This window comes from Lonchura striata, chromosome 1, assembly GCF_046129695.1.
Source record: "Lonchura striata isolate bLonStr1 chromosome 1, bLonStr1.mat, whole genome shotgun sequence".
Lineage (NCBI taxonomy): Eukaryota > Metazoa > Chordata > Aves > Passeriformes > Estrildidae > Lonchura > Lonchura striata.
Window position 1 is genome coordinate 141,466,279 of NC_134603.1, and position 21,168 is coordinate 141,487,446.

Consider the following 21,168-nt stretch of genomic DNA (forward strand, 5'->3'; position numbering starts at 1 on the left):
GGCCACAAAGAAAGGGTTATTTTCTGGGACTTCAGATAAGGCTGGGGCCAGGAAACAGCTTGCAGTTGTCTCTGCAAATTCATCTAGTCTCTACCATAGTGTTTTGCTATTTCCTCCCTCGTTATCTTCAGAGCAGAGGCTGTCAGGAAGGGGCAGGCTGGCGAGGGCAGTTCAGCCTCCCCTAAATGGACTTTTCCCACATCCTCATGATCTTGTGAGGACAGCAAGCCAGGCTCTGGCAGACCCTCTGTCCCTCTCTGGCAACACATGAAGAAAGTTGTCCTGTTTTCCCCACTCAGCTGAGAGCTCTAAGAGCTTTCTAATCAGCTCACTGTCAGCCTGTTTCCTCTCATCATTTAAAATGAGACTGTGCTAAGTTTACTGCTGCCAAAGCTTTTGCTGGGATTCAAAACACTGAGTGTTTGAGAGGCAGATTGTAACTGCCAGGGCAGATTTCTGAGGAGTCAGCGCCCAGGGAAGATGAGCCTTTTCCTCTTGTCAAAAATACTCTAAGTGGATGAGAAATCATCACCCTGGCTAACAAGTTTTACTTGCAAAAGTTCTCTTTGAAAACTGGCTGCTTATTTCATTCCCCATGGTCAGATGTGTACCTTTGTAAGTGAGATGACCTAAAAGCCTGTGCAAGTAGGTGAAATTCCCACGAGTGGTGAGTGGTGTTGGGCTTTTGGTTTTATTCATACATATGCAGGAGACTGCAGGTTTCTCCTGCTCATGGTTTTAGAAACCTCGCCGGTGTATCAGCACTCAAGGCACACACTTGCTGACCTACTTCTGCTGCTCCAAACGTGAGCACTGGCAGGCTGACTGATACATCTTTGCTATGAAGAAGCAGTTCCTACTTTTCACAGGTGCTCAGTTTGCCTTTGAATAAGTCAGGCAAAAATCTTAAAAAAATCCTTCTTGGGACCACTCATTTTGGTCTTGGGACCACTCTAATTCTTCAGAGAGGCTGCACCTCTCTTTTTCAAAGCAGGCTTCCAAAGCAGTGGCAATGTGCAAAATCACCAACACTGTGCAAATCACCAGTGTTTGAAAAACATAGCATAAGTTAGTTACCACTAATGCAACCATGCCCCCATTACACCAGTACATTAATCATCTGTGACAGACTTTTTTCTAGCTTAGGCATGTCACTGAGAGGATATGAACTTGTGGAGTTCAACCAGAACCTTTCTTCAACCTCTTCTTGACTCTTCACTTCATCCATGCAGGCAGTGGAGGTGTTCTACATTGGCACAGAGCAAGGGCAGGTAGAATGTTGGTGCAGCCCTTTGGAAAATGGCTTTTTTCACACTTTTAAGTTGTGGGTAGCTGAGCCTGGATACCAGGATCAGTCTAAAGGACAAACTGGAGTCAAATGTGGTCTACACTTCTAAAAAGGTCAAAAATGCCACATCCATCAACATGGGATGTACAAGTCACAGTGCCTGACTTGTGCTGCAATTCCTGCACACACTTGATGTGGAAAGGAGACAACATACAGGAGGAGGGTGCAGTGCACCAGGGAGAGACCTGGGGGTATGGAATACAGGGGTGGTGAAGGTCATAGTGCCACAGGGGTGGGATTTGGGGCAGGGTGATGTGGGATAAGGTCTCTTGGATATAGACTGCAAGGGCTGGAGGGGGATGGAGAGCAGGACCTGGTTACAGGTTCATGAGTAGAATGGAATGGTACAATTACATATTTTGGAGACACATTGGATTTCTTTCCCAGTCTTGCTGAGAGCTGCACACCATCTAAACTGAAACCTTTAGGGTTTGCTGTTAGGGAAGATTTGGGATTTAGAGTCTTAAATTTAGAGTTGCAAATGCCCCAAAGATGGAAATCGTACAGATTGCACAGCAAAGCATGGAAATGGGAAGAGGGGCTTTGTCCTGCCCACTTTCAGCATTTGTTAGGGGAGACATGCTCTTGTCTTGGATTTGTGAGCAATGACATCATTCCCCACATATTCTGCTCATACCACACTCACATGGATAAAAATTCCTTTCTGCTTGTATGTCATTAACATTTAGCATCAGTCACTGAACACATTTGATCTTTTATGTTCTGAATTTCATGAAAATCAAAGTGATATTTGTTTTCTTGAAAGTGTTAGACAGCTTCAAACACAGAACTTGCACTATATGTATAACATATAAGTGTAAATCTGAGGTTTATACAAGGAAATTTTGCAGCTGAAAATATACCCTGACCATTTTTCATGGCACTCCCCTCTAACCCTTCTTTAGATGTCTGAAAATTATAATATCTATAGTAACATGTATTTTAAAGTAATGATACCAACATTAATAGGACAAATTATGATGCAATATTTAGACTTCATTAGTTTCTTTAAAGGATTTCTTTCACATTACAAAATTGCATTTAGGAAAACTGGTTCTTTTTTTTTTTTTGATGTGGGTTAATTCCTCTCCACCTATGGTTGCTGAGTTTACCATGTAAAAAGAAACAACATTTCTTTTTAACACCAGCCTACCTACAGGATCAGCAAATTAGTTTAATTTCTTCTGGTGCTAGAAATACATAAGCTTTAATCATGAATCAGATACACACCCTCTGAAATATGTTAAATCATCAAAGCAAAGGGCCCACTAGCTTTAAAAGAGAAGCCTTATTATACATGGTGTATAATACCTGATATTTATATTGTATAGTTTGGTTTCAGTTATGGAGTTTGATGTGTATATACATGTGTTTGATGTGTGTATATGCATATACACTGGTTTCAATCCAGGTGTAATGCTGACCTACAGGAGGTTGGGTTGGGCCACCTGAAATTCTCTTCCAGCCTTCTCTAGATGTATGAAGAAGTAAGATGGGTGCCTTGCTTATAAAAATTCTTCACAGATCTTATGTTTTCTCAGTCTTGGTAAAGACTTGGTTTTATTCAGGTTAATATTTGACAGTGACTTTTCCAATGGAGTAAACAGATTATCCTTTATTGCACCATCCTTTTGCAAAAGAATGCTGCATTACAAAGGAATGCTCCCACCTGGGAGGATGCAGAGACATTGAACATTGAGAAGTTAGGAAAGCCAAAGCCCAGATGGTATTGAATCTGGTCAGGGATGCTAAAAAACAAGAAGAGCTCCTTTAGGTGCGTGGCTGACAAAAGGTAGCTTACAGAAAAGGTGGGCTCCCTGATGAATGAGGTGGAGGACCTGGTTACACAGGATATGGAAAAGGCTGAAGTACCGAGTGCCTTCTTGCCTCTGATGGCTCCCACGAGAGCTGAGGAGGCTGGCAAAGGTCATTGCAAGCCTACTCTTGATAATCTTTGATCATGGCAACTGGAGAAATGTGCAAAGACTGGAGGAAAGCAAATGTCATGCCTATTTCAAGAATATAGCAAGAAGAATCCTGAGAACAGCAGGCCAGTCAGCCTCTCCTTGATCCCTGGGAAGGTGGTGGAGCAGCTCATCCTGGAAACCGTTTCCAGGCACATTTGGGAGCAGAAAATATTCAGAAGTAGTCAGCATGGCTTCAAGGGGAAGTAATGTTTGACCAATTTTAATGACTTCTACAGTGAGATAACTGGCCTGGTAAATGAAAGGAGAGCAATGGATCCTATCTACCTGGGCTTCAGGCCCTGTTGATGTATGGGCTGAATACGTGGAGAAGCTGCATTGAGAACTGGCTGGGTTCAGAGGGTGATAAATGGCATGAAGTCTAGTTGAAGGCCAATAACTGGCACTGTATCCCAGGAAACAACACTGAGTCTGGTTTCACATTTTCTCTAATGATCTGCATGATGGGCCAGCGTGCACCCTCAGAAAATTTTTTGATGACACAGACCTGGGAGGAGTGGTTGATGTTGAAGAAGGTGGTGCTGCCATCCAGAGGGACCACAATAGACTGGAGAAATATGCTGAAAGAAACCTCATAAAATTCCATGTGGATAAGCACCAAACCCCTCACCTGGGGAGAAACAATCCCAGGTGCCAGTGCATGCTGAGGGTCACCTTGCTGGAAAGCAGCTTGGCAGGAAAGGACCTAGTGGTCCTGGCAGATACCAATTTGAGTGAGCCATGTGCCTTTGCAGCAGAACAGGTCAATGGTGCCCTGAGCTGCAGGAGACAGCACTGCCAGCAGGTCGAGAGGCTGATCCCTCCCTCTGCTCTGCACTGGTGAGTCCACATCTGGAGTGCTGTGTCCAGTTCTGTGTTCCTCAGTACAAGAGAGACATGGACAGACTGGAGAGAGTCCAATTAAAGGCCACAGAAATGATTAAGGGACCAGAGCATTTCATCCCTGAGGAAAGGATGTGGGACCTGGAACTGTTTAATCTGGAGGGGGGCAAGTGTGTGTGTAATCTTGCTAACATGTTTAAATACCTGAAGGAAGGGTGAAAAGAAGATGGAGCCAGACTCTTTTCAGTGGTGCTCAGTGACAAGTTCAGAGGGAATGGGCACTTACTGAAACACCAGATGTTCCCTCTGAACATCAGGAAACAATTTTCCACTGTGAGGATGACCGAGTACCAGCATAGGTTTCCCAGGGAGGTGGTGGAGTCTTCATCCTTGGATAAAGCTGGCTGTAGGTGGCCCTGTTGGAGCAAAGGTTTTGGACCAGATGACCTCCAGAGGTCCCATCCAACCACAAACATATAAGCACAGTGATCCTGTGCTTACATTAAAATTTAAGACCCCGTTCTTGTTCCATTTTTCTGTGTCAGGAAAACCCTTTACTCACTTTTTGCAGAAGTGCTGCAAAACATTGTCCATCCTGTCCCACTTTGAGCATAGAGAAGAGTAGGATTTACTTGTGCAATGGATGTATTTTCTATTTTTAAAAAATCTGGCCCATTGTTTTGCTTCTGCAGCAAATCACCAGAGTGTCTGAGCCCATCTGCTTTTAAGAATACTTATTGTTCCTTGGGGAACAATAAACAGCATGCTACCAAGAGCCTGTGAAACTGGACTGTTTTACAAACAGACAAGTAACTGAAATGTTTGTGTGCAGAAATGTTGCTTGGGCATTTGCCTGGAGATGTTGGTACCTCTGCATTTCCTGTGCCTGGCAGGGAATGGGGGTCCTAACATAACCTTCCACCTTTCAGAGAGATCCCCTCTCCACATCCCAGGCTTTGACATTTGTAATTTCCCTGCTGGCCCTATTAGGCTGGAAAGAAACCCCTGTGTGTTTTTTCCTGTGTCCAAAGAAGGGCAGTGAATCTGGTGAAGGGTCTGGGTCACAAGTCTGATGGGTGGTGGCTGAGGAAACTGGAGGTGTTTTGTCTGGATAAAAGGAGGCTCAGGGGAGAGCTTATTGCTCTCTACAACTACCTGAAAGGAGGTTGTAGTGGGGTGGGGTCAGCCTCTTCTCTCAGGTAACAAGTGACAGGACCAGACTAAATGGCCTCAAGTGGCACCGGGGAGGTTTAGATTGGATATTAGGAAAAAATTCTTCACTTAAAGGGTTGTCAAACACTGGAACAGACTGTCCAAGGAAGTGGTTGAGTCACCATCAAGATATTTTTCAACCTAAATGGGTCTATGATTCCCTCCGACATCTGGAGGTCCAAATCACTACTCCTAGGGCAGGTCTTCCTTTCTTCATTTGGCTTTGCCATCTCCAGAGGACCACCTCATCCCTGCCAGCCTCACTCAAATGACCATGAGCTAACTTGAGGTGAGAAGTTATTTCACTGAGGGGGAATCTCATCACAAACAGAAGAAAAAAAGGTCAGAAGCCCAAAAATGCAATTACAGTCCAAGTCAAGGCTTAACTCTCAAACTGCCTGGTGCTGCTCACCTGTGGTTTCTGGAGTCCATCCCAACTTCCCAGACCAACAGGAGTTAGGTTCAGAGGGTTCCTTTCTCCTACCCCCTGCTAGATATTGAATGAATGAAATCAACTACATGATCCAAGGGACTGTGGACTACCAAATACTGAGGTTTTTTTAGTGCCACACACTGTTTAACCTCAGTGATTGATGGATGTGGGGAATAGATGGGACTATTGCTGAAGATCAACACCCTCAGGCCCTCAATTAAGGCATCTGAAGTCACAATAAATTTTTCCAGGCAAGCAAAATGAGAAAGTAGTTCCCAGTAGTTCCAAACAAACCAAATGCTCTTTATCAGCCACATCATAGCTCTTCTTTATGCATCACAAGGAAGCAGAAATAGCTCAAACCCATGAAATAGCTTCCAAGTGTCTGTAGTTACCTGAGGGTCTTTGACTCAATCAGGAATGCTGAGAAACTGTGTTTGTAATGTTGCCAGCCACTAACATGGGAGCAACTCTGTGGGCACAAATTGAAATGTGACCTAATCAGAGAGCTGCAGGAGAAGCAAGATGATGAAAAAGGTGGCACATTGGAAGTGACGGAGATCAGTGCAGACAGGAAAGGAAAAAGAGATCAGTAGTGTCTTCAAGCTTGCTTAAAATTAGTCCTGCCCAGTTGAATACTGGTATGAATGCAGTAGTGGGATCTGAAATGAGATGAACAGTTTATGTCAAAATAATGCAACAAATTCCAGCCCCAAGTAAATGTAGGAACACAAGTTCTGCACTGTGCCTGAGGCCCTGATCCTGTGGATGATTACATGCATGAAAAAGCCCAGTGAATGCAGGTCTATTCATGCATGCACAAACACTCACAGGGCTGGGGTTTTGTTGTGCATCCCCTGCAATCTACTGGATGGTACAGACATCAACCTGAACTGTGGCCTGTATTTTCTCAGAAGCAGTTAGAAAACTAAACAAAACACATAGCAAACCTGAGGCAAATTTCACATCTGAGTCACTGAAAGTTTGTACAGTAAACACATGTATTCAAAACTGGACAAGTTTATTTTCCACAAGGCAAGTTGGTTTTGTAATTTTTTTCAAATTATAAGGAAAGGGAAGAAATTCCTCCCCCTCCTCTCTGTCCATACATTTCCCTTGTTTATGAGTCTTTAGAAGACTATGAAGCTGCACCAGGAGCAAACAAGAACTTTCTCTAATGAATAAATATTTACAACTGCCAACTTGGGTACCTAAGGCTGAGGCTGATTTCTTTGAAACATCCACTGGAAGCTGTCAGGACTTTATCCTGCCTGGACTGAAATGTGTCCTGGAGCAGGAGCTGCTCCTCATAATGCATGTCTGAAATCCTGAGCAGAACCTCAGAGCACTTTTACAGGACTGGGTTTGGCCTATTTGTGCTGCATAGTTCAAACCATTCTACGTGTGCCATCAGAATGCATCTGTTTCACTATACTTGGTGCCCTTCCTGTAATTCTTGTAATTCCTTGATATGAAACTTCTCACTTGTTTGGCCAGTGCTTTTCTGGGGCCTAAAGTTTATATCTGAAGCACGAGCCTGAGGCTGGACAGTGCCAGCAAGGGTGAACCCCTTGCTATGGGGCTGATTGTGAGGTTGCAGTATTAGTGATTCCTCAACTGGGCAGCTGGGGAAATGTCAGGGTATGTCAGAAATCTTCCTGATGTGCTTGGTCAATTCTGATTCTTGTGTGGTAAGAGAATTGAAATGAAGGGGCCAAAGAAAAATCATATTTTTTGAGGTGGAAAAAAAGCTGCACAAATTAAGAACTTAAAATATGAGTGTGATATAAGCCTTCTGGTAATATATAGAACAGAAGATAATTTGACAAGTCCAAAATTGTAATGTAATATGTCCCCAAGTGGCACATATTTGTAAGCTTACTGGAATGCCATTATCTGAGGAGCCTTCCTTTTTATTTACGGTCTTGACTTTCCACAGCATATAATTTAAGGTCTCATTGAGTTGTGTAAAGGCATAGAACCAGCATTCACAAGTCATGAGATAACTTCTCAGCTTCTTCAGAGTGTGACCCTGGCAGCCGACCCCTGTCACTTCACGCTGTCCACCCTCTGCTCCTCAAGGATGAGGGTGAGTGCTGGGTCCAGCTGGGGGGTTGCTCTGTTGGCAAGGAGCTTTATTTCAGCTCCCAGTGATAAGATGGCAAACAGCTTTTGCAGATGTTTCCTGTAGATGAGTTTCTAATATCTCCAGACTCACTAGATCTCAAGCCTGGGATTGGATCTGGGAATAAAATGCACAAGACTGCCTACACGCAGAAATCAGAGCGGAACAGGTGAGAGGTGCGTGCCTCTGCTGGGGCAGTCCTCTCTGGAAGAGCTAGGTGCACCAGTCTGGAGGGCCTTGTTTCATTGGTTTTTCTGTTGATTTTTCTCTTTGGTACAAGTTGAGTTGCTCAATACTTTAAGCAACAAAAATTTGTGGAGAAAATAGATTGTCCTGATTCCTTATGATGGAAAGTATCACCATAAATTTATTTCCATCTTTACATTCCAGCTACCTCTTCTTTTCTGTGCACTCAGAAGTTTTGGCTGTGGCTCAGAAGCCCAGTCCTGCTGCCACATAAAAGCTCAGGGAGCCAGGAAGGATATCATCACTGTAAGAAACAGAACTCACAGAGAGCTGAAAAAGCCTTTTGGTTCTGACTCAAAACATTCCTGGAATGGGGCTTCAGGGCTTACACTGGAAGTAGTTTGCTGCAGTCAAGCTGTGCATGGTGCCACCAAATGCCTCTTTGTCCATCCCCTGAGTGTCAGTATGTGGGTGCAATGCCACGGTCACACATATCTCCGTTTCACTGATGCTCTTTCCCTCCTTTCCTTGTCACTGAGCATTTGGTTAGCATAAGGCAGGTGCCACCTCTGCCCCATGCCAGTGCTTTTACATCCCACCTCCCCACCCACCTCTGGTAGATGGTGCCTTGCTCCTGACACCAGTCACACAGGATGAGAAGAGCAGTGTCTCCCAAGTTATTGTGAATGTGTCTGGATCCCCTTGCCTGCAGCCACCTTGGTGCCCTCCACTCCCACCCTTCACCTCTGTCCCTGCCAGGTCTTCCCTGGGTGTTCAGCCCCTTTAGCCATGACCAGCCTGATCTCTCTGTGGCAGGGGCATGTCCATGCTGCAGCACAGCCCCCTGACCCATCTCAGGGCCATGCCTGGCCGTGAGTTCCCAGTCCACCCCCAATTTATGCCTTTGTGACATGGATCTGCTGAAAATGCAGTTTAAATCTTGAACCTGGCAGCTCGTGTCACAGGGAAAGCTCCAGGGGCAGCATACCGTTGTGTGCACAGGAATAGGATCCTCTGTGGAGGTTAGCGTGTTTATTCTTTGTGGGTAGCAGTTTTGAACAAGAATTCCTCCCCACTTTGACTTCAGAGATGTGGACACAGATCCCAGTTTTGTGCTCTGGTGCCTCTCAACCCAGCCCTGTTTGCACTTAGGCTGATGATCAGTATAAACTCTTGGTAGAGAAACACTGGCAGATGACTTGTTTCTTCAAGAGTTAAAGGAACGTGGTAAAACAGTTTGTTAACTAAAAAATCAGTCCAAACTTTACAGCATGATAATTTAGTTCAGATGTACCTTTTGGATAATGAACACTGTTCCCCTCCCACAACACAACATACTGTCTATCACATTTCTGTCTCTGAAAAACTTCCTTTAAGAAAGGGGAAAGACAGCCAGGTCAGTCTATAATGTGTATTTTTTTTTTTTTTTAGCTCTGAAATGGCAGCTAAGTGACCAAAAGACTTTAAGAACTAGAGAAAAGTGTTATAAATCCCCTTCTCACTCAGCAGGTTGTTTCTATGGAGCGATATAAATTTAAGATGCTAGACCAAATAAGAAAATAAAAAAGCTAGAAGATAGTAATGTAAGCCAGCTTGTTCTGAGACTGTATTCTATTGTAACATCCTCTTCATGACATTCTCAATTGAAAAAAATATATTATACAGTACAGTTAATTTATTCAAAGTTTGTTTTTTCCAAATGGAGAACTCCACTGGTTCTCAGTGTGAGTTTCACCAGGGAAATGCTCCTTGGCTTTAAACCTGCTCATCCTGAGGAAGAGAGGAAGAGGCACAGACTGCCTTGTTCTGCAGTTTTCAAAGCTTTTTTTTTTTTTTTTTTTTTTTTTTTTTTTATGTTGTGCATGTGCTGCATTCTGGGAGAGGAGGCAGAGAAGGACACTTCACCTGGGGGTAGTTCTCCAGCCCTGCACAAGCAGAGTTGGTCCAGGGGCAGGGGTTGCACAGCTTTGGGCATCTCCTGTGGTCCAGTGGGCCTTGGAGAGAATCCCACACTGACTCGGCGCTCCTGGCTCACTCACCAGTGCAGCTGAGACAATTGCTAAGATGAAATGTAGGTAATAGCATTTGGTTTAAACATAAACCAAAACGCCAAATGCTCCCTAATAAAATGGCCCTTCTAATTTTTAAGATAATATACCTCAGAATGAAATGTAAGGTTAGCCTGGCTTTTTCTCAGATTAAGTGCATACTTGCCTGTTGTCTGCCTACCCACCATGTCCAGTATAAAAAACAAAGCATCTGTGCTGCCACTCTGATAGGTACCAGTCCAGGTTTGCCTCTGGCAGATATTTACTGCTACATCTGGCTTTGTTTTGCCATACTGCTAACCTCCCTTTTCCTATCTACATTTATTTTGTTTTACTTAAATTTTCCTTCTGAATAGTCTAGTTTGCATTTCTAATGTCAACAATTGCTTTTATCACAGATAATAACTTCTTCTGACAAAAGCTGTACCATCCTGCATGCATTTCAAATCCATTTTATGGACAGATATTGAAGTACAATATTTGGCCATGCCTGCAATTGTATGTATTTATAGTAATCAAATTCTAAGGCATGAGAGCCAAGAAGTAAGTTGGATGCCAATTTTCTTAATCATGGATTTAGCTGACAACTTCTAAAGCTTAATGAAGTTTACATGGTGATATTGTGATGTTTATGAAGTAATTTATGTGGTATGCTTAAGCATTCCATTAAAACAGCTATAAAAAACTAAACTATGCCTTTAACATGCCACAATAGGTAAAATCTGGAATCTCTAGAGAGAATAGGCATCTATTGATATATAGATTGGAAAAGGAAACTGGACACCTCAATTAAAGAAGACAGATTACTTCCTTTTTATTAAGAAGGACATAGAAATTGTATCTCGTCTCAGTTTCCAATACTGCCACAGCCTTTATGCAATTTGTTTGCCCTTCTGGAGCTTTGTCTCCACATATGCAATACATCACAAAGGGACTATGTGATGGAGCAGTGCTTGTAAGAAATGTTGAGACCTGCTCTTGGTAGGTACCATAAAAAGCTTTGTTTATGTATTTGGTCCATTTTAGTTGGGAATTAAAAGTGACATAGCTATTTCTTCCTCTGGAATGAAGCAAACTTATCAGAAATGGTCTGGATCCACTTCACTGACTGGTGTTTCCTTCTCTGGCATGTACTAAGTGAAGAAAGGTAGAATAGTCATAATACCCTGTTTAAATGTAGCTTCTGCTAGCACAGACAGCTCAGGACAGCAAAGAACATTTAATTCTCTTTCTGTGTCTTCATTGCTCTAGATGAAAAACTTCCTTGAGTTATTAACATGGGCCTGACTTGGCCCACAATTTTTTGGCATCTGTAGTAAAATTTAGTGTTTTCCTTGATTCCACTGCATCAGGATAAAAGTTTTTCAGCGATAGCTCTTTTCTGAGGTATTTAAATCACTGTCTGGCTTCCTTGTACCCTCTACAAAGGGCTGCTCTATATTGGTGATGTGGTTACCATGCTATCAAACAAAACCCACCTGGCACTGAGACCTTGCCTGGCTTTCCTGGCAGAGCTCAGGAATATGCTGCCTTGGCCTCCCGTGGCTATTGACATTTCCACAGCATCTCATGCACAGCAGCCGTATAGGAATCCTGATGCATTTTGTCTGTGAGCTGACAGGACTTTTTCTGTCAGATCATGACATTTAGGAGGTGCTTTGGCAGGCAGCTGTTAATGCTTGAGGGATTGTATCTGCAGCCAGCACGTATCCTCTTAGCTTGTATGTAGCTTAGCTTGCAAAGTTGAAGCTTGCAGCTCATAAAACCACTTTACCATTGTATTTTCTTTCCCCAGTACTGTTACTGTGCCCTTTCCCATGTGCTTTTTTTAATGCAGACATTTTTCACATACTTTCTTGGATCACCTCTGGAAACCTTCTTTACCTTCTTATCTGCTTTGCTCTGTATCAGATGTTCTGAGGACACCATCGTTTGTGAAATAGCTAAACATGAATAATGGTCCTACTGGCATTCAGGCTGAATCCTTTTGTTGACAGTATCTGGAGTATCCATTGCCCTGATAACCAACTCCTGGTTGTTCTTCTAGCACTGTGCTCAGGTCACCATTCACTGCTGTGTGCCCTTCTTTATGTGCCCTGGTCTTGAGCTTCACACAGTTCTATGCTTGGGGTCCTTTTTCTGACTATTGACTGGCAAATTTGAACTGCAGAAAAAGAGTGAAGTAATGTCCAATCTCCATGTAGTCTCCTGCTCTCAAAATCTTGTCCTGGAACTGATCCCACTGCACTTTTCATGGCTCCACTCTGCCATGATGCATCCAGATGGTCTCACGGGAGTACAGGTGCTGGGGACAGTCCAGTGTCACCTTTGAAAGCCTGGCTAAGGAGTGGGTGATGGAACTACCCACAGGTTGGGAGCCTTTTTCTACTTCCATGCATTTTCATGCTGCATTTGTCACTCCACTGCACAGCTCGTGCTCATTAGGCCTGGCCACACAATAAGGGAGCTCCTGACAGTGCTGACATCCTTGCACTCACCATTCCCAGGCTGTGTTGTGGGGGTGCTTTGGTTTCACTGTAACCAATGCTGGTGGAAATGCTCTCTACACTGTTTCTACCTCTTGCTCTCCTCTTTACACTCAATCCTGACTGGTGCAACTCCCCACCCATGATGGCTGATGCCTTTGGAGGATACACTGTGAATCCACTTGAAAATAAATACAGATTTAAAAGGTAAACCCCCCCCACAACAAAAAAAAAAAAAAAAAAAACCAATAAAAAAAAACCCAAACCAAAACAAAAAACCCCAAACAAAACAAAAAACCAACCAACCAACCAACAAACAACAACAAAAAAACAACCCTAATATTTTTAAAGATGGGTTATCTTCTTAATCTGTATTTGATCTTACCACAGGAAGAGTGGTGTTGGCACAGAGTCAAGGCCTGTGCAATACAGTACCAGAACGGGAATGAGAAATAGGAATGGAAATGACATTCAGGAAAACACCAAAAGCTGACTTTGCTGCATGTTTTAAATCAGGAACCCAGAGCCTGTGGCAAGCTGATCTGTGGTGTCTCCTCCAAGGTGAAGAACAAGTCTTCATCCTCTTAGGAGCTTCCAGCATTCCCAGCCATATAATGGAGCAGGATACAAAGGCTTTTTGACATCACTGGGAGAAAATGAAGCCCGCTCTCCGGGGCTGTAGGTCTGGATACTGAGGTGTATGTTCTGCCTTGGCAGCACATGAGGAATTTACGAGGGGAGCAAACTCTGTTTTGCTGATGACCTTGGGGAAATGGGAGCAGTTTGCAGGTTGCTGTTTATTGTCAGAGATCTCATGGGTCCCTCCCTGTGGTGAGCTCTGGATGGGAACAGCCTCCGTATGTTTAGTTTTTGCTTAGAATAGATGTGTAATAGATCTTTCTGGAGAAAACACTTGTTAATTAGAGGAGAAGCCAGAGATGGGAAGACTGAGAAAGGTCAGAGCTCTGGAAAATGTTTGACAATTTGAATCTAAAATTGGGCAAAATAAGTGGGTGTGGGGCTAACCAGATGGTTTGTTTAGGGAAATTCTTCTTAGAGGGTTTTGAGCCTGCTATAACTAGGAGGTGCTCTTTTCAGGACATCACCAGTCCTTTTCCAGCCTACACAAGGTGCCAAGACTTTGGTCTGGGCTTTTCCAGCTACTTATTCCACTAAAATTCAAGCTAGAGCTTCTGTGTCACAACATAAGTAGTGGCAAGGACTTTTCTGGTTTATGTGTCTGAATAACAGCACATTCATTGAGTGGATCTAGGTGCTGTCCTGTCTCACAGTCTGTGTTGCATTTGCTGATACAGTAGAGTCCTTTATCTAGCTGCCAGGCTAGTGGAAAGATGCTCCTGAGGTCTGCAAGCAGCCAGGGAAAGATAACTATTTAGAGAGAAACAGAGTAACAACTCAAGAGGATTGAACTTATAGCAAATGTTTAAAATTTGTATTTCTAGCGTAGCTACAGATATTTTCTGTATTCTCAGAAATTTTTAGGCAGTTATGAGATATATTGGCTGGCTATAAACTTTACATTGCACTTCATCATTTGAGAGACACATTTGAAAATCTTGTGTCTTGGTCTTTTTTTCCCCCCAATATACAGAGACCTATTCTGTCTTACTTGGTTGCCTCTTGCTAAAGAGCCTTGAAACACCATCTCCTGGCACCTGTAGGAGTTTCTCATTTCATACAAAATTTATCATACTTGGAAATCTCTGAGTGCATGAGTTTAAAATCCAATGTCCATAGTTGTGTGGTGGAAGGAACTCACAGGAGGACAGAAACAGCCAGGAATATGACTGAAGCAGGATCACTTTGAATCCAGAGGGAATACTGGTAATACTTGCTCAGTTTTAGATTGAAGCCACTCTGACACAGTTTGTTTGCCAGTTGTGCTACAAGTTTATATATTGTTTTAAAACCAGTTAATTTATTCTACAGGTTGAAAATGCTTCAGACAAGTTTTCTTCATTATGGAAGCAAATTCTTGACACATCCTAGCTGATGATGGCAAGGAGATAAGCCCTTGCTTTTTTTCTTGCCTTTTTTTTGTTTTATTTTGTTTTGTTTTGTTTTGCCTTGTCACAAGAATGTTTGAGCTGTTCAATTCCCATCCTTAATGAGGAGTTAGTTTTCAAACATATCTCTGTCTGTCTCAGACCATTGATGCTCAGGAATTTCAAAAAATGTGTTTTTTGAAGACAGAAGAACAGAAATTATGTTAGTTTTGTTACATATCTATGGCATTTTTACTCTGGGATTTGTGTTAATGTTTTTCTGCCAGAATGCCCTGTTGAGCCTTTAAGAGCAAAGCTCCCAGGGTGGGAAGGGGTTTTGCTCACTGGGCATTTGGAGGCACTCAAAGAGCACTTTGTGTAGAGGACCCATTGGTGGTGACCAGATTGATGCCTCTCGCTGTAGCTCCACCAAGATTGGTGACATCCACCACCCCTTGAGCAGGGCAGGCTGCTGGGAGTGTGCTGCCTGCACTGTGCTGGTGGCTGGGGTGGGCAGGGGGAGGTGGGGAGAAAAGTGCAACAGCTCTTTAAATTTCCCATGTAAACCTAGGCCTCTGCCCCACGCTCATCCCTCACCGAGGAGGCACCACAAACAGGGGCGTCTTTGCAAAGATCATTGATTCTCTGAAATGCACATCAGTGGGCAGCTGGTTGGTGTTTCAGGGAATCCTGGCTCTGGTTTCTCACCACTGCATCCCAGCAGGAGTACCTCACATGTCTCTGCAACTTGGGATGATGTTTCCTCTTGTGAAAGTTGCATTTTATGTTGAGAAATTTCCAGGCTGCTGATCAGAAAATTTGAACATTTCTAAATCTCTTTATCAGAATGACAGCAGTGGGAATGCTGAAATAGTGACAGGAAAAAAAAAAAAGAGACTTCTGGCCAAAGACTCCTGGCTGGAAGATAATTTACGGTACTGCTGTTATAAAGTGTTGCGTGCAACCATGAGCTGATTTTGGTGGATAAGAAATCAAACCAGTCCTCTCTTCACAGCCCAAGCCTTCACATCAACCTCCATTGATGCCAATAAACTGGGTGAAGTCCAAACTCCTCACTTATATGGGCCTGAGGGGTTCATTCAAAAATGAATGTGGCTTGAGAGCCATTATGGTCTCCTGTCTTCTCACAGTCACCTCCACACCAGCCTTTGGACAAGAGGGTTGCAGAACAGTTCTTTCCCTCTGGTGCAGGATCACGACCCCCCTCCTCACTGTACCTGTGTAGAGGCACTATGTAGTGGTTTCTCCAGAACACCTGAGTAGCAGATCAGTTATTGTGGGATACACCTTTTTTAGATTTAGCAAGTGCCATGTTGGAGTTTACAGCTGATTTAGATTCCCCAGATTGTCTTCATCATTCACTAGAGAAATGGGTCCTTCTAGAGAGGCATTTTGGATGGAAGAAAGCATGTGGAAGGAGCTAAGTGCTGCACATCCAGAAACAGATATCCACGCCATTGCTAGGTCCCAAGGAATCCAGAGCTAGTTATCCATGCATTCCAGGGGAGGGAGGCTGCTCACTTGGGTGGATGGTCACTGCACTGCCTTGGAGTCCTCCCTTGCACTGTCCTCAGAGGTGGATGAGCTCAGTCCTGCTCCATCTGCAGATGGAACTGAAGGATTCTGCCGCTGCCCTGCTGCCCATGGCAGCTGGGCTCCACCTCTGCCTTCTGGGAGGTGTCACTGTGCAAATTGTCCACTGCCCCTCTGGGCCTAAGGGTGCCCTGGAGAAGGCAGTGCCACCAGCAGTGTGAGGTGCATGGTCTGTCCCCTGATCAGCATTTGAGAGCCATCCAGCTCTCCACATCTCCAGCTACTGTGGGATTTCAAATCCCCCTCCATGGGATTTCATACATTGCCTGGAGCAAATATTTCAGCTGGGATTAGCAGAGACACCTCTCATGGCAGTAAAACAGTCAGGGATCTGCAGGGGCTTCTTCAATGGAGCAATGCTGAGAACCAGGGTACTGCCATGCTGGAAAAAACACATGCTCATATTGAATTAGATGTGACTTGAAATCTAGCTAAGAGACTCACTGGCGTCTTACTGCTGCAGAACCAGGAGTGGGCTTGAATTTCTTTCCTACCATGGAGCAAGGCAGCACTGGGAGACATGTCTATCATCCAAAGCAGCATCCATCATCCCATTAAAAACTGCTAATGGGGAGAAGCTGGAGTGGTAGAAACTGTCTGACTTTGCCTTTGGATCACAGCTCCTGCATGCACTCAGTGAGAAGGTTGTGTGTCAAGTTTGCTCTCCTTTAATGAAAAATGCATTTGGGAGGCCAAGTCATGAAGAGCTCTGTAAATAAAAGGCAAACAGATAAGATGCAGTTTCCTATGATCTCTCCAGAGTCACGTTGTCTCATCTTCATCATTTAATTACAGATGCAAAGCTGAGTAAGTTGCCAAAGTAAACTGTCCCAAAACAGAACAAATATTCTGGGCACAGAAGCAGTCTTCTGATAAGGTTTTACATTTTTCTGTGAGAAGAAACGTGAATAGATTTGCTGGAGGCATTTGTATTTTGTGTAAACGATGTGCACTTCTTTTGGGGTTTGTTTATTGGCCTGGGTCTGCTATCTGTGTCTCAAGAGCCCTTAGCAATGTTGCTCTATTTTGACAAAGATTTTCTAACAGCCATAATATAGTTGCTGCATTTTGAATCACCTTGCACACAACTAAACAATCCAGAATGTATTTGTCTCAGCTTGCAAACATTTCTGTAAACAGTTGACTCAATTTATGTTGACTCAGACCATATTCAGCAACTTTCCTCATTATTTTTGTCTGAAACTCAGCTTGAAAGAATTGTTGTGAATTAGAAGTTGGAGGAATAGGTTTGAAACTTCTTCTTGCTACTTCGTTAACCCTGTTTAATAGATTTTGTGGGAGAGTATTTTCTCCATACAGTGATTATTTAAGCAATAGTTTCTATTTTTTCAAAATATTTATGAACCACCAAGTTCCTCTGATATTTATTGGCACCTTGGAGCAATTTATTGCACATATAATGGAAATGAATGGATAAAGTTACGTCTATTATAAAACCAGAGTATTTTTATTTGTTCTTTAAATACCTTTGTGCAACTTCTGAAGCTAGTGTACAAAGGAGGGTTGTGCTCTTGTACTTGTTTATCTTTACTTTGTTAGTGGATTCTTTTTGGTGTCATGCTTTGTGCATTGCTCAAAAAAAGTCATTAGGATTAGAGTCAAACATTAACCTTGTGACCTTCTTGTTTATATACCTACTGTAAGTCTGTTCTGCTTGTATTTCTGCAGTTAGTAAAAGCAAACTTGTGTGCACAGTCCCTGGCTGGCAGTGGGCAAACTGAAATGTTTGTCAAGATCACTGATACCACATCCCTTCAAAACCAAATCTTCAAAGGCATGTCAGTGGCTGAGATTAAATGAAAAGGAGGCTTTTAAAATGTGTGTGTCTGCCTCCTTTCAAAAATAGTGAACTGACAGAAATAGCATAATGACCCAAGGTGGTGATGCACAGTGCAATAAATGGAAGATGAATACGCATTTTAATGTTGGCTTAGCTTGGTAAATGAATACAGGCTATAAAATTCAAAGAAGAAAACCCCTTACATCTGTCCCTGTCACAGTCCCCAGGATAATGTATACCTTGATAAAATGGAAAAGGGCTGGAAGTCCCACATGTTTCTGCTGTTTTTGAAAAACGTTGTTATCACTATTCCTTGGGCTTTTTTGAAAGTGTCTTTTTCTCCATGTGTAGGAGAGGAAAATCACTGACTGGTCTTAGGGTGGAAAATGTTTGAATGCAGCTAGAGTGGGTAATACCAAAGGATGGTGCTTTGGCTTAATTTCCCTGTGTCAGGGCTTCCTGAAAACAGTAAATTGAGAAACTGTGGAAAGCTTTTAGGCTTGTCCATTCTTACGAATAAAACCTGACAGGAAAATATTAATGTCCCACAGGGCCCCATGGAGCTGTGAGGCCAAGGGATGCTCCTGGGGAAGGGGCTGGGCACAGAGGTTGCCATGGGGCAGAGGGCTGCAGTGGTGCCAAAGGCTGGGTGCTCCTCCTGCTGCTGACCAAACAGCTTTAGCTGTTCCTTGGCCCTGCAGCTGCAATTACCAGATGTCACAGCCAGACCTGACTCCTCTGGGTCTCACTCTGGGGTCACCAATTGCCAGTGAGTCTGTCTGGCAAAGATGCCAAATTACCCCTCTGTCTGCTGCACTCTTGGCTCAGCTTGCATCTGGGAAAATGGAAGGAGAAACACAAAACCAGGACCTCAGCCAGTGTAATGTATTTCTTTTTATTCTGAATCATGCCCTGGCTTGCCAGAATGGATTTGCTCATTGGCTTGGGTGTGGCCAGAAGGACATAGGTGTGCAGGAGCACTCATCTGCCAGCTGCTCCTCTCTTGGGGATGTCCCACAAGGACCTGCTGGGAGCCTGGCTCCTGCCCAGCTGCTGCAGTGTCACCACACGCAGCCTAAGTGCCTACAGACACAGGCTGCTGTTGCCACATTTAATTTTATTGCTTGTACCAGATGCTGCATCTTGTCTCAGTGAGAAAGACCCGGATTTCTCCTTATGTGCCTGTTGTCGTGTGCTCAGAATAAGGGTTGCTGCTGGTGTGAAGGCAGCAGCAAGGCTGGTGCAGCCATCCAAAGCCCACCAAACCTCCCTTCTCCTTCTTCCCTAGTCCCTCAATTTGTTCATCTGAATGAGCCATCCTTTCCCTACAAGCTTCCACTGCAGCTGCCTCCTTCACTGGCTTCCCTTCCCATCCCAAGGCAAATGCATCTTACCCTCCTCCTATCCTTCCCTCCTGTGCATGCTCATATGGCAGCTGTGCCAGACTCAGAAGAGAATATTCTATTGCAGAAGCTTCCTTATGAGAGCAGAGTGTTCTGTAATTCCATTATCAAACACATCATGTGTTTTGATCACACAGGGAAATTAATTCAGTCCATCAGTGCATGTTTATTGCCACTACAAACCTCAGCAAGACTTTTAAAGAAAAATCCCTAACAAAGCACTTTCTTAGTAAGTTGGTATATTTTAAAATTGAGACACTTTTTTTCCCAGTCAGTGAAAGCCTCAGTACTGTTAAGTCCCCAAACACTCAAGAATCCCAGCAGATACCCTTGATAGCATTGCAAATTTTGAACACCTCCTTGATGGATATCAAATACAGTTATTAATGCAAAAAGTGTTTGAGTAGGGCTCCATCTGTGGAAAAGTAGGGTCAAGCAGAGGTAACTTTCTGGTAAAAAGTAATCTTTCTAAATAATTATTTTGTGCTTTTCAGTGAGTGGGGGATACTGTCTCCAAGGTAGGAACTACTTTCAAAGTGCAGATAAACATGGCTTAGCCTGGAAAGAGATGTATAATCAGATTAAATTTTTGCTTCAGTAAAACCATACCATGACTTCATATTATTTTCTTGTCTTATAGGGAAAACTTCTGAGACATTCAGACTTTTTTTCATTTCTGCTCAATCTCTAGTGGATGTAAGAGTTGCAGGTGAATTACAAAAGGGAAAAGTCTGTAGGAGATGACAAATGGCTCTTAACTGTAGATGAATTTCTCAGGGATACAAAATAAAAGGACTAAAGAGAAAAAGGAGCCAGGTTTGAGATAACAAGGTACTGACATAAAACAGAGCTATGATGGCAGAGCAGGCTTTGATTGAGGACTCTATGGATGTGTGGGGAGATGAGGAGATGCATGGGAGAAGGAAACAAAATTTCTGGAAAAAATGAGACTTAGAAACCCCTGCCTGCTGTCTGTCCCTGTCCTGTCCTGCCAGGGTCCTCATCCCTATTCTTCAGAACTACTTTTTGCTCATGCAAAACTTTCTATCTTTACTATTCTTTAAAACTTAAATGGTTAATTCCATTTCTGGGTCAGATGTTGACTCTCCCAGTCAGAAAATGGGAGTACTTGCTGTGTGGAGAAAATGTTTTGATTATATGGGCAGACCTCCTGTTTGTATAAAAACAAGAAGAAATTTGGTTAAATAATGGCTGCTAATCATGTGAATGAGATAATGTATAGAGATAATCCAGGGTGTGTTTGTAGCCCTTCGTTGGAATCTATTACTCCTCTGTAGCCTTATGGTAACTTTATTGGAATAAGAAAACAGAGGAGAGTATTGTTTTCTAGCAATGTTTTAGCATTGTAAAGTAAATACTCCAGCAAGTATTTACTAGCAGAAATACTATTACCATGGTTAATGAAACTCTAATCGGTAAATGGAGCCAGCTGCAAACACTGGGCTTTTTTCCTTAAAGTGCCTAAATGTCCTAATAAGCTATTTTTTTCCTCAACAAAAAATATCTATTTTTAAGGCTGCAAACTACAAGGGGACCTATGAGACCACAAGTGCTGTGCTGCAATCAGTAATAAAAGTACTATATAAAATGTTAGTGGAAAGTGTAAAACTTCACTTCCGATATAGGGGTTTAACCTTTACTAAGAGCTTTGGGGCGTTAAAAAGGAGCCTGAGTCTCA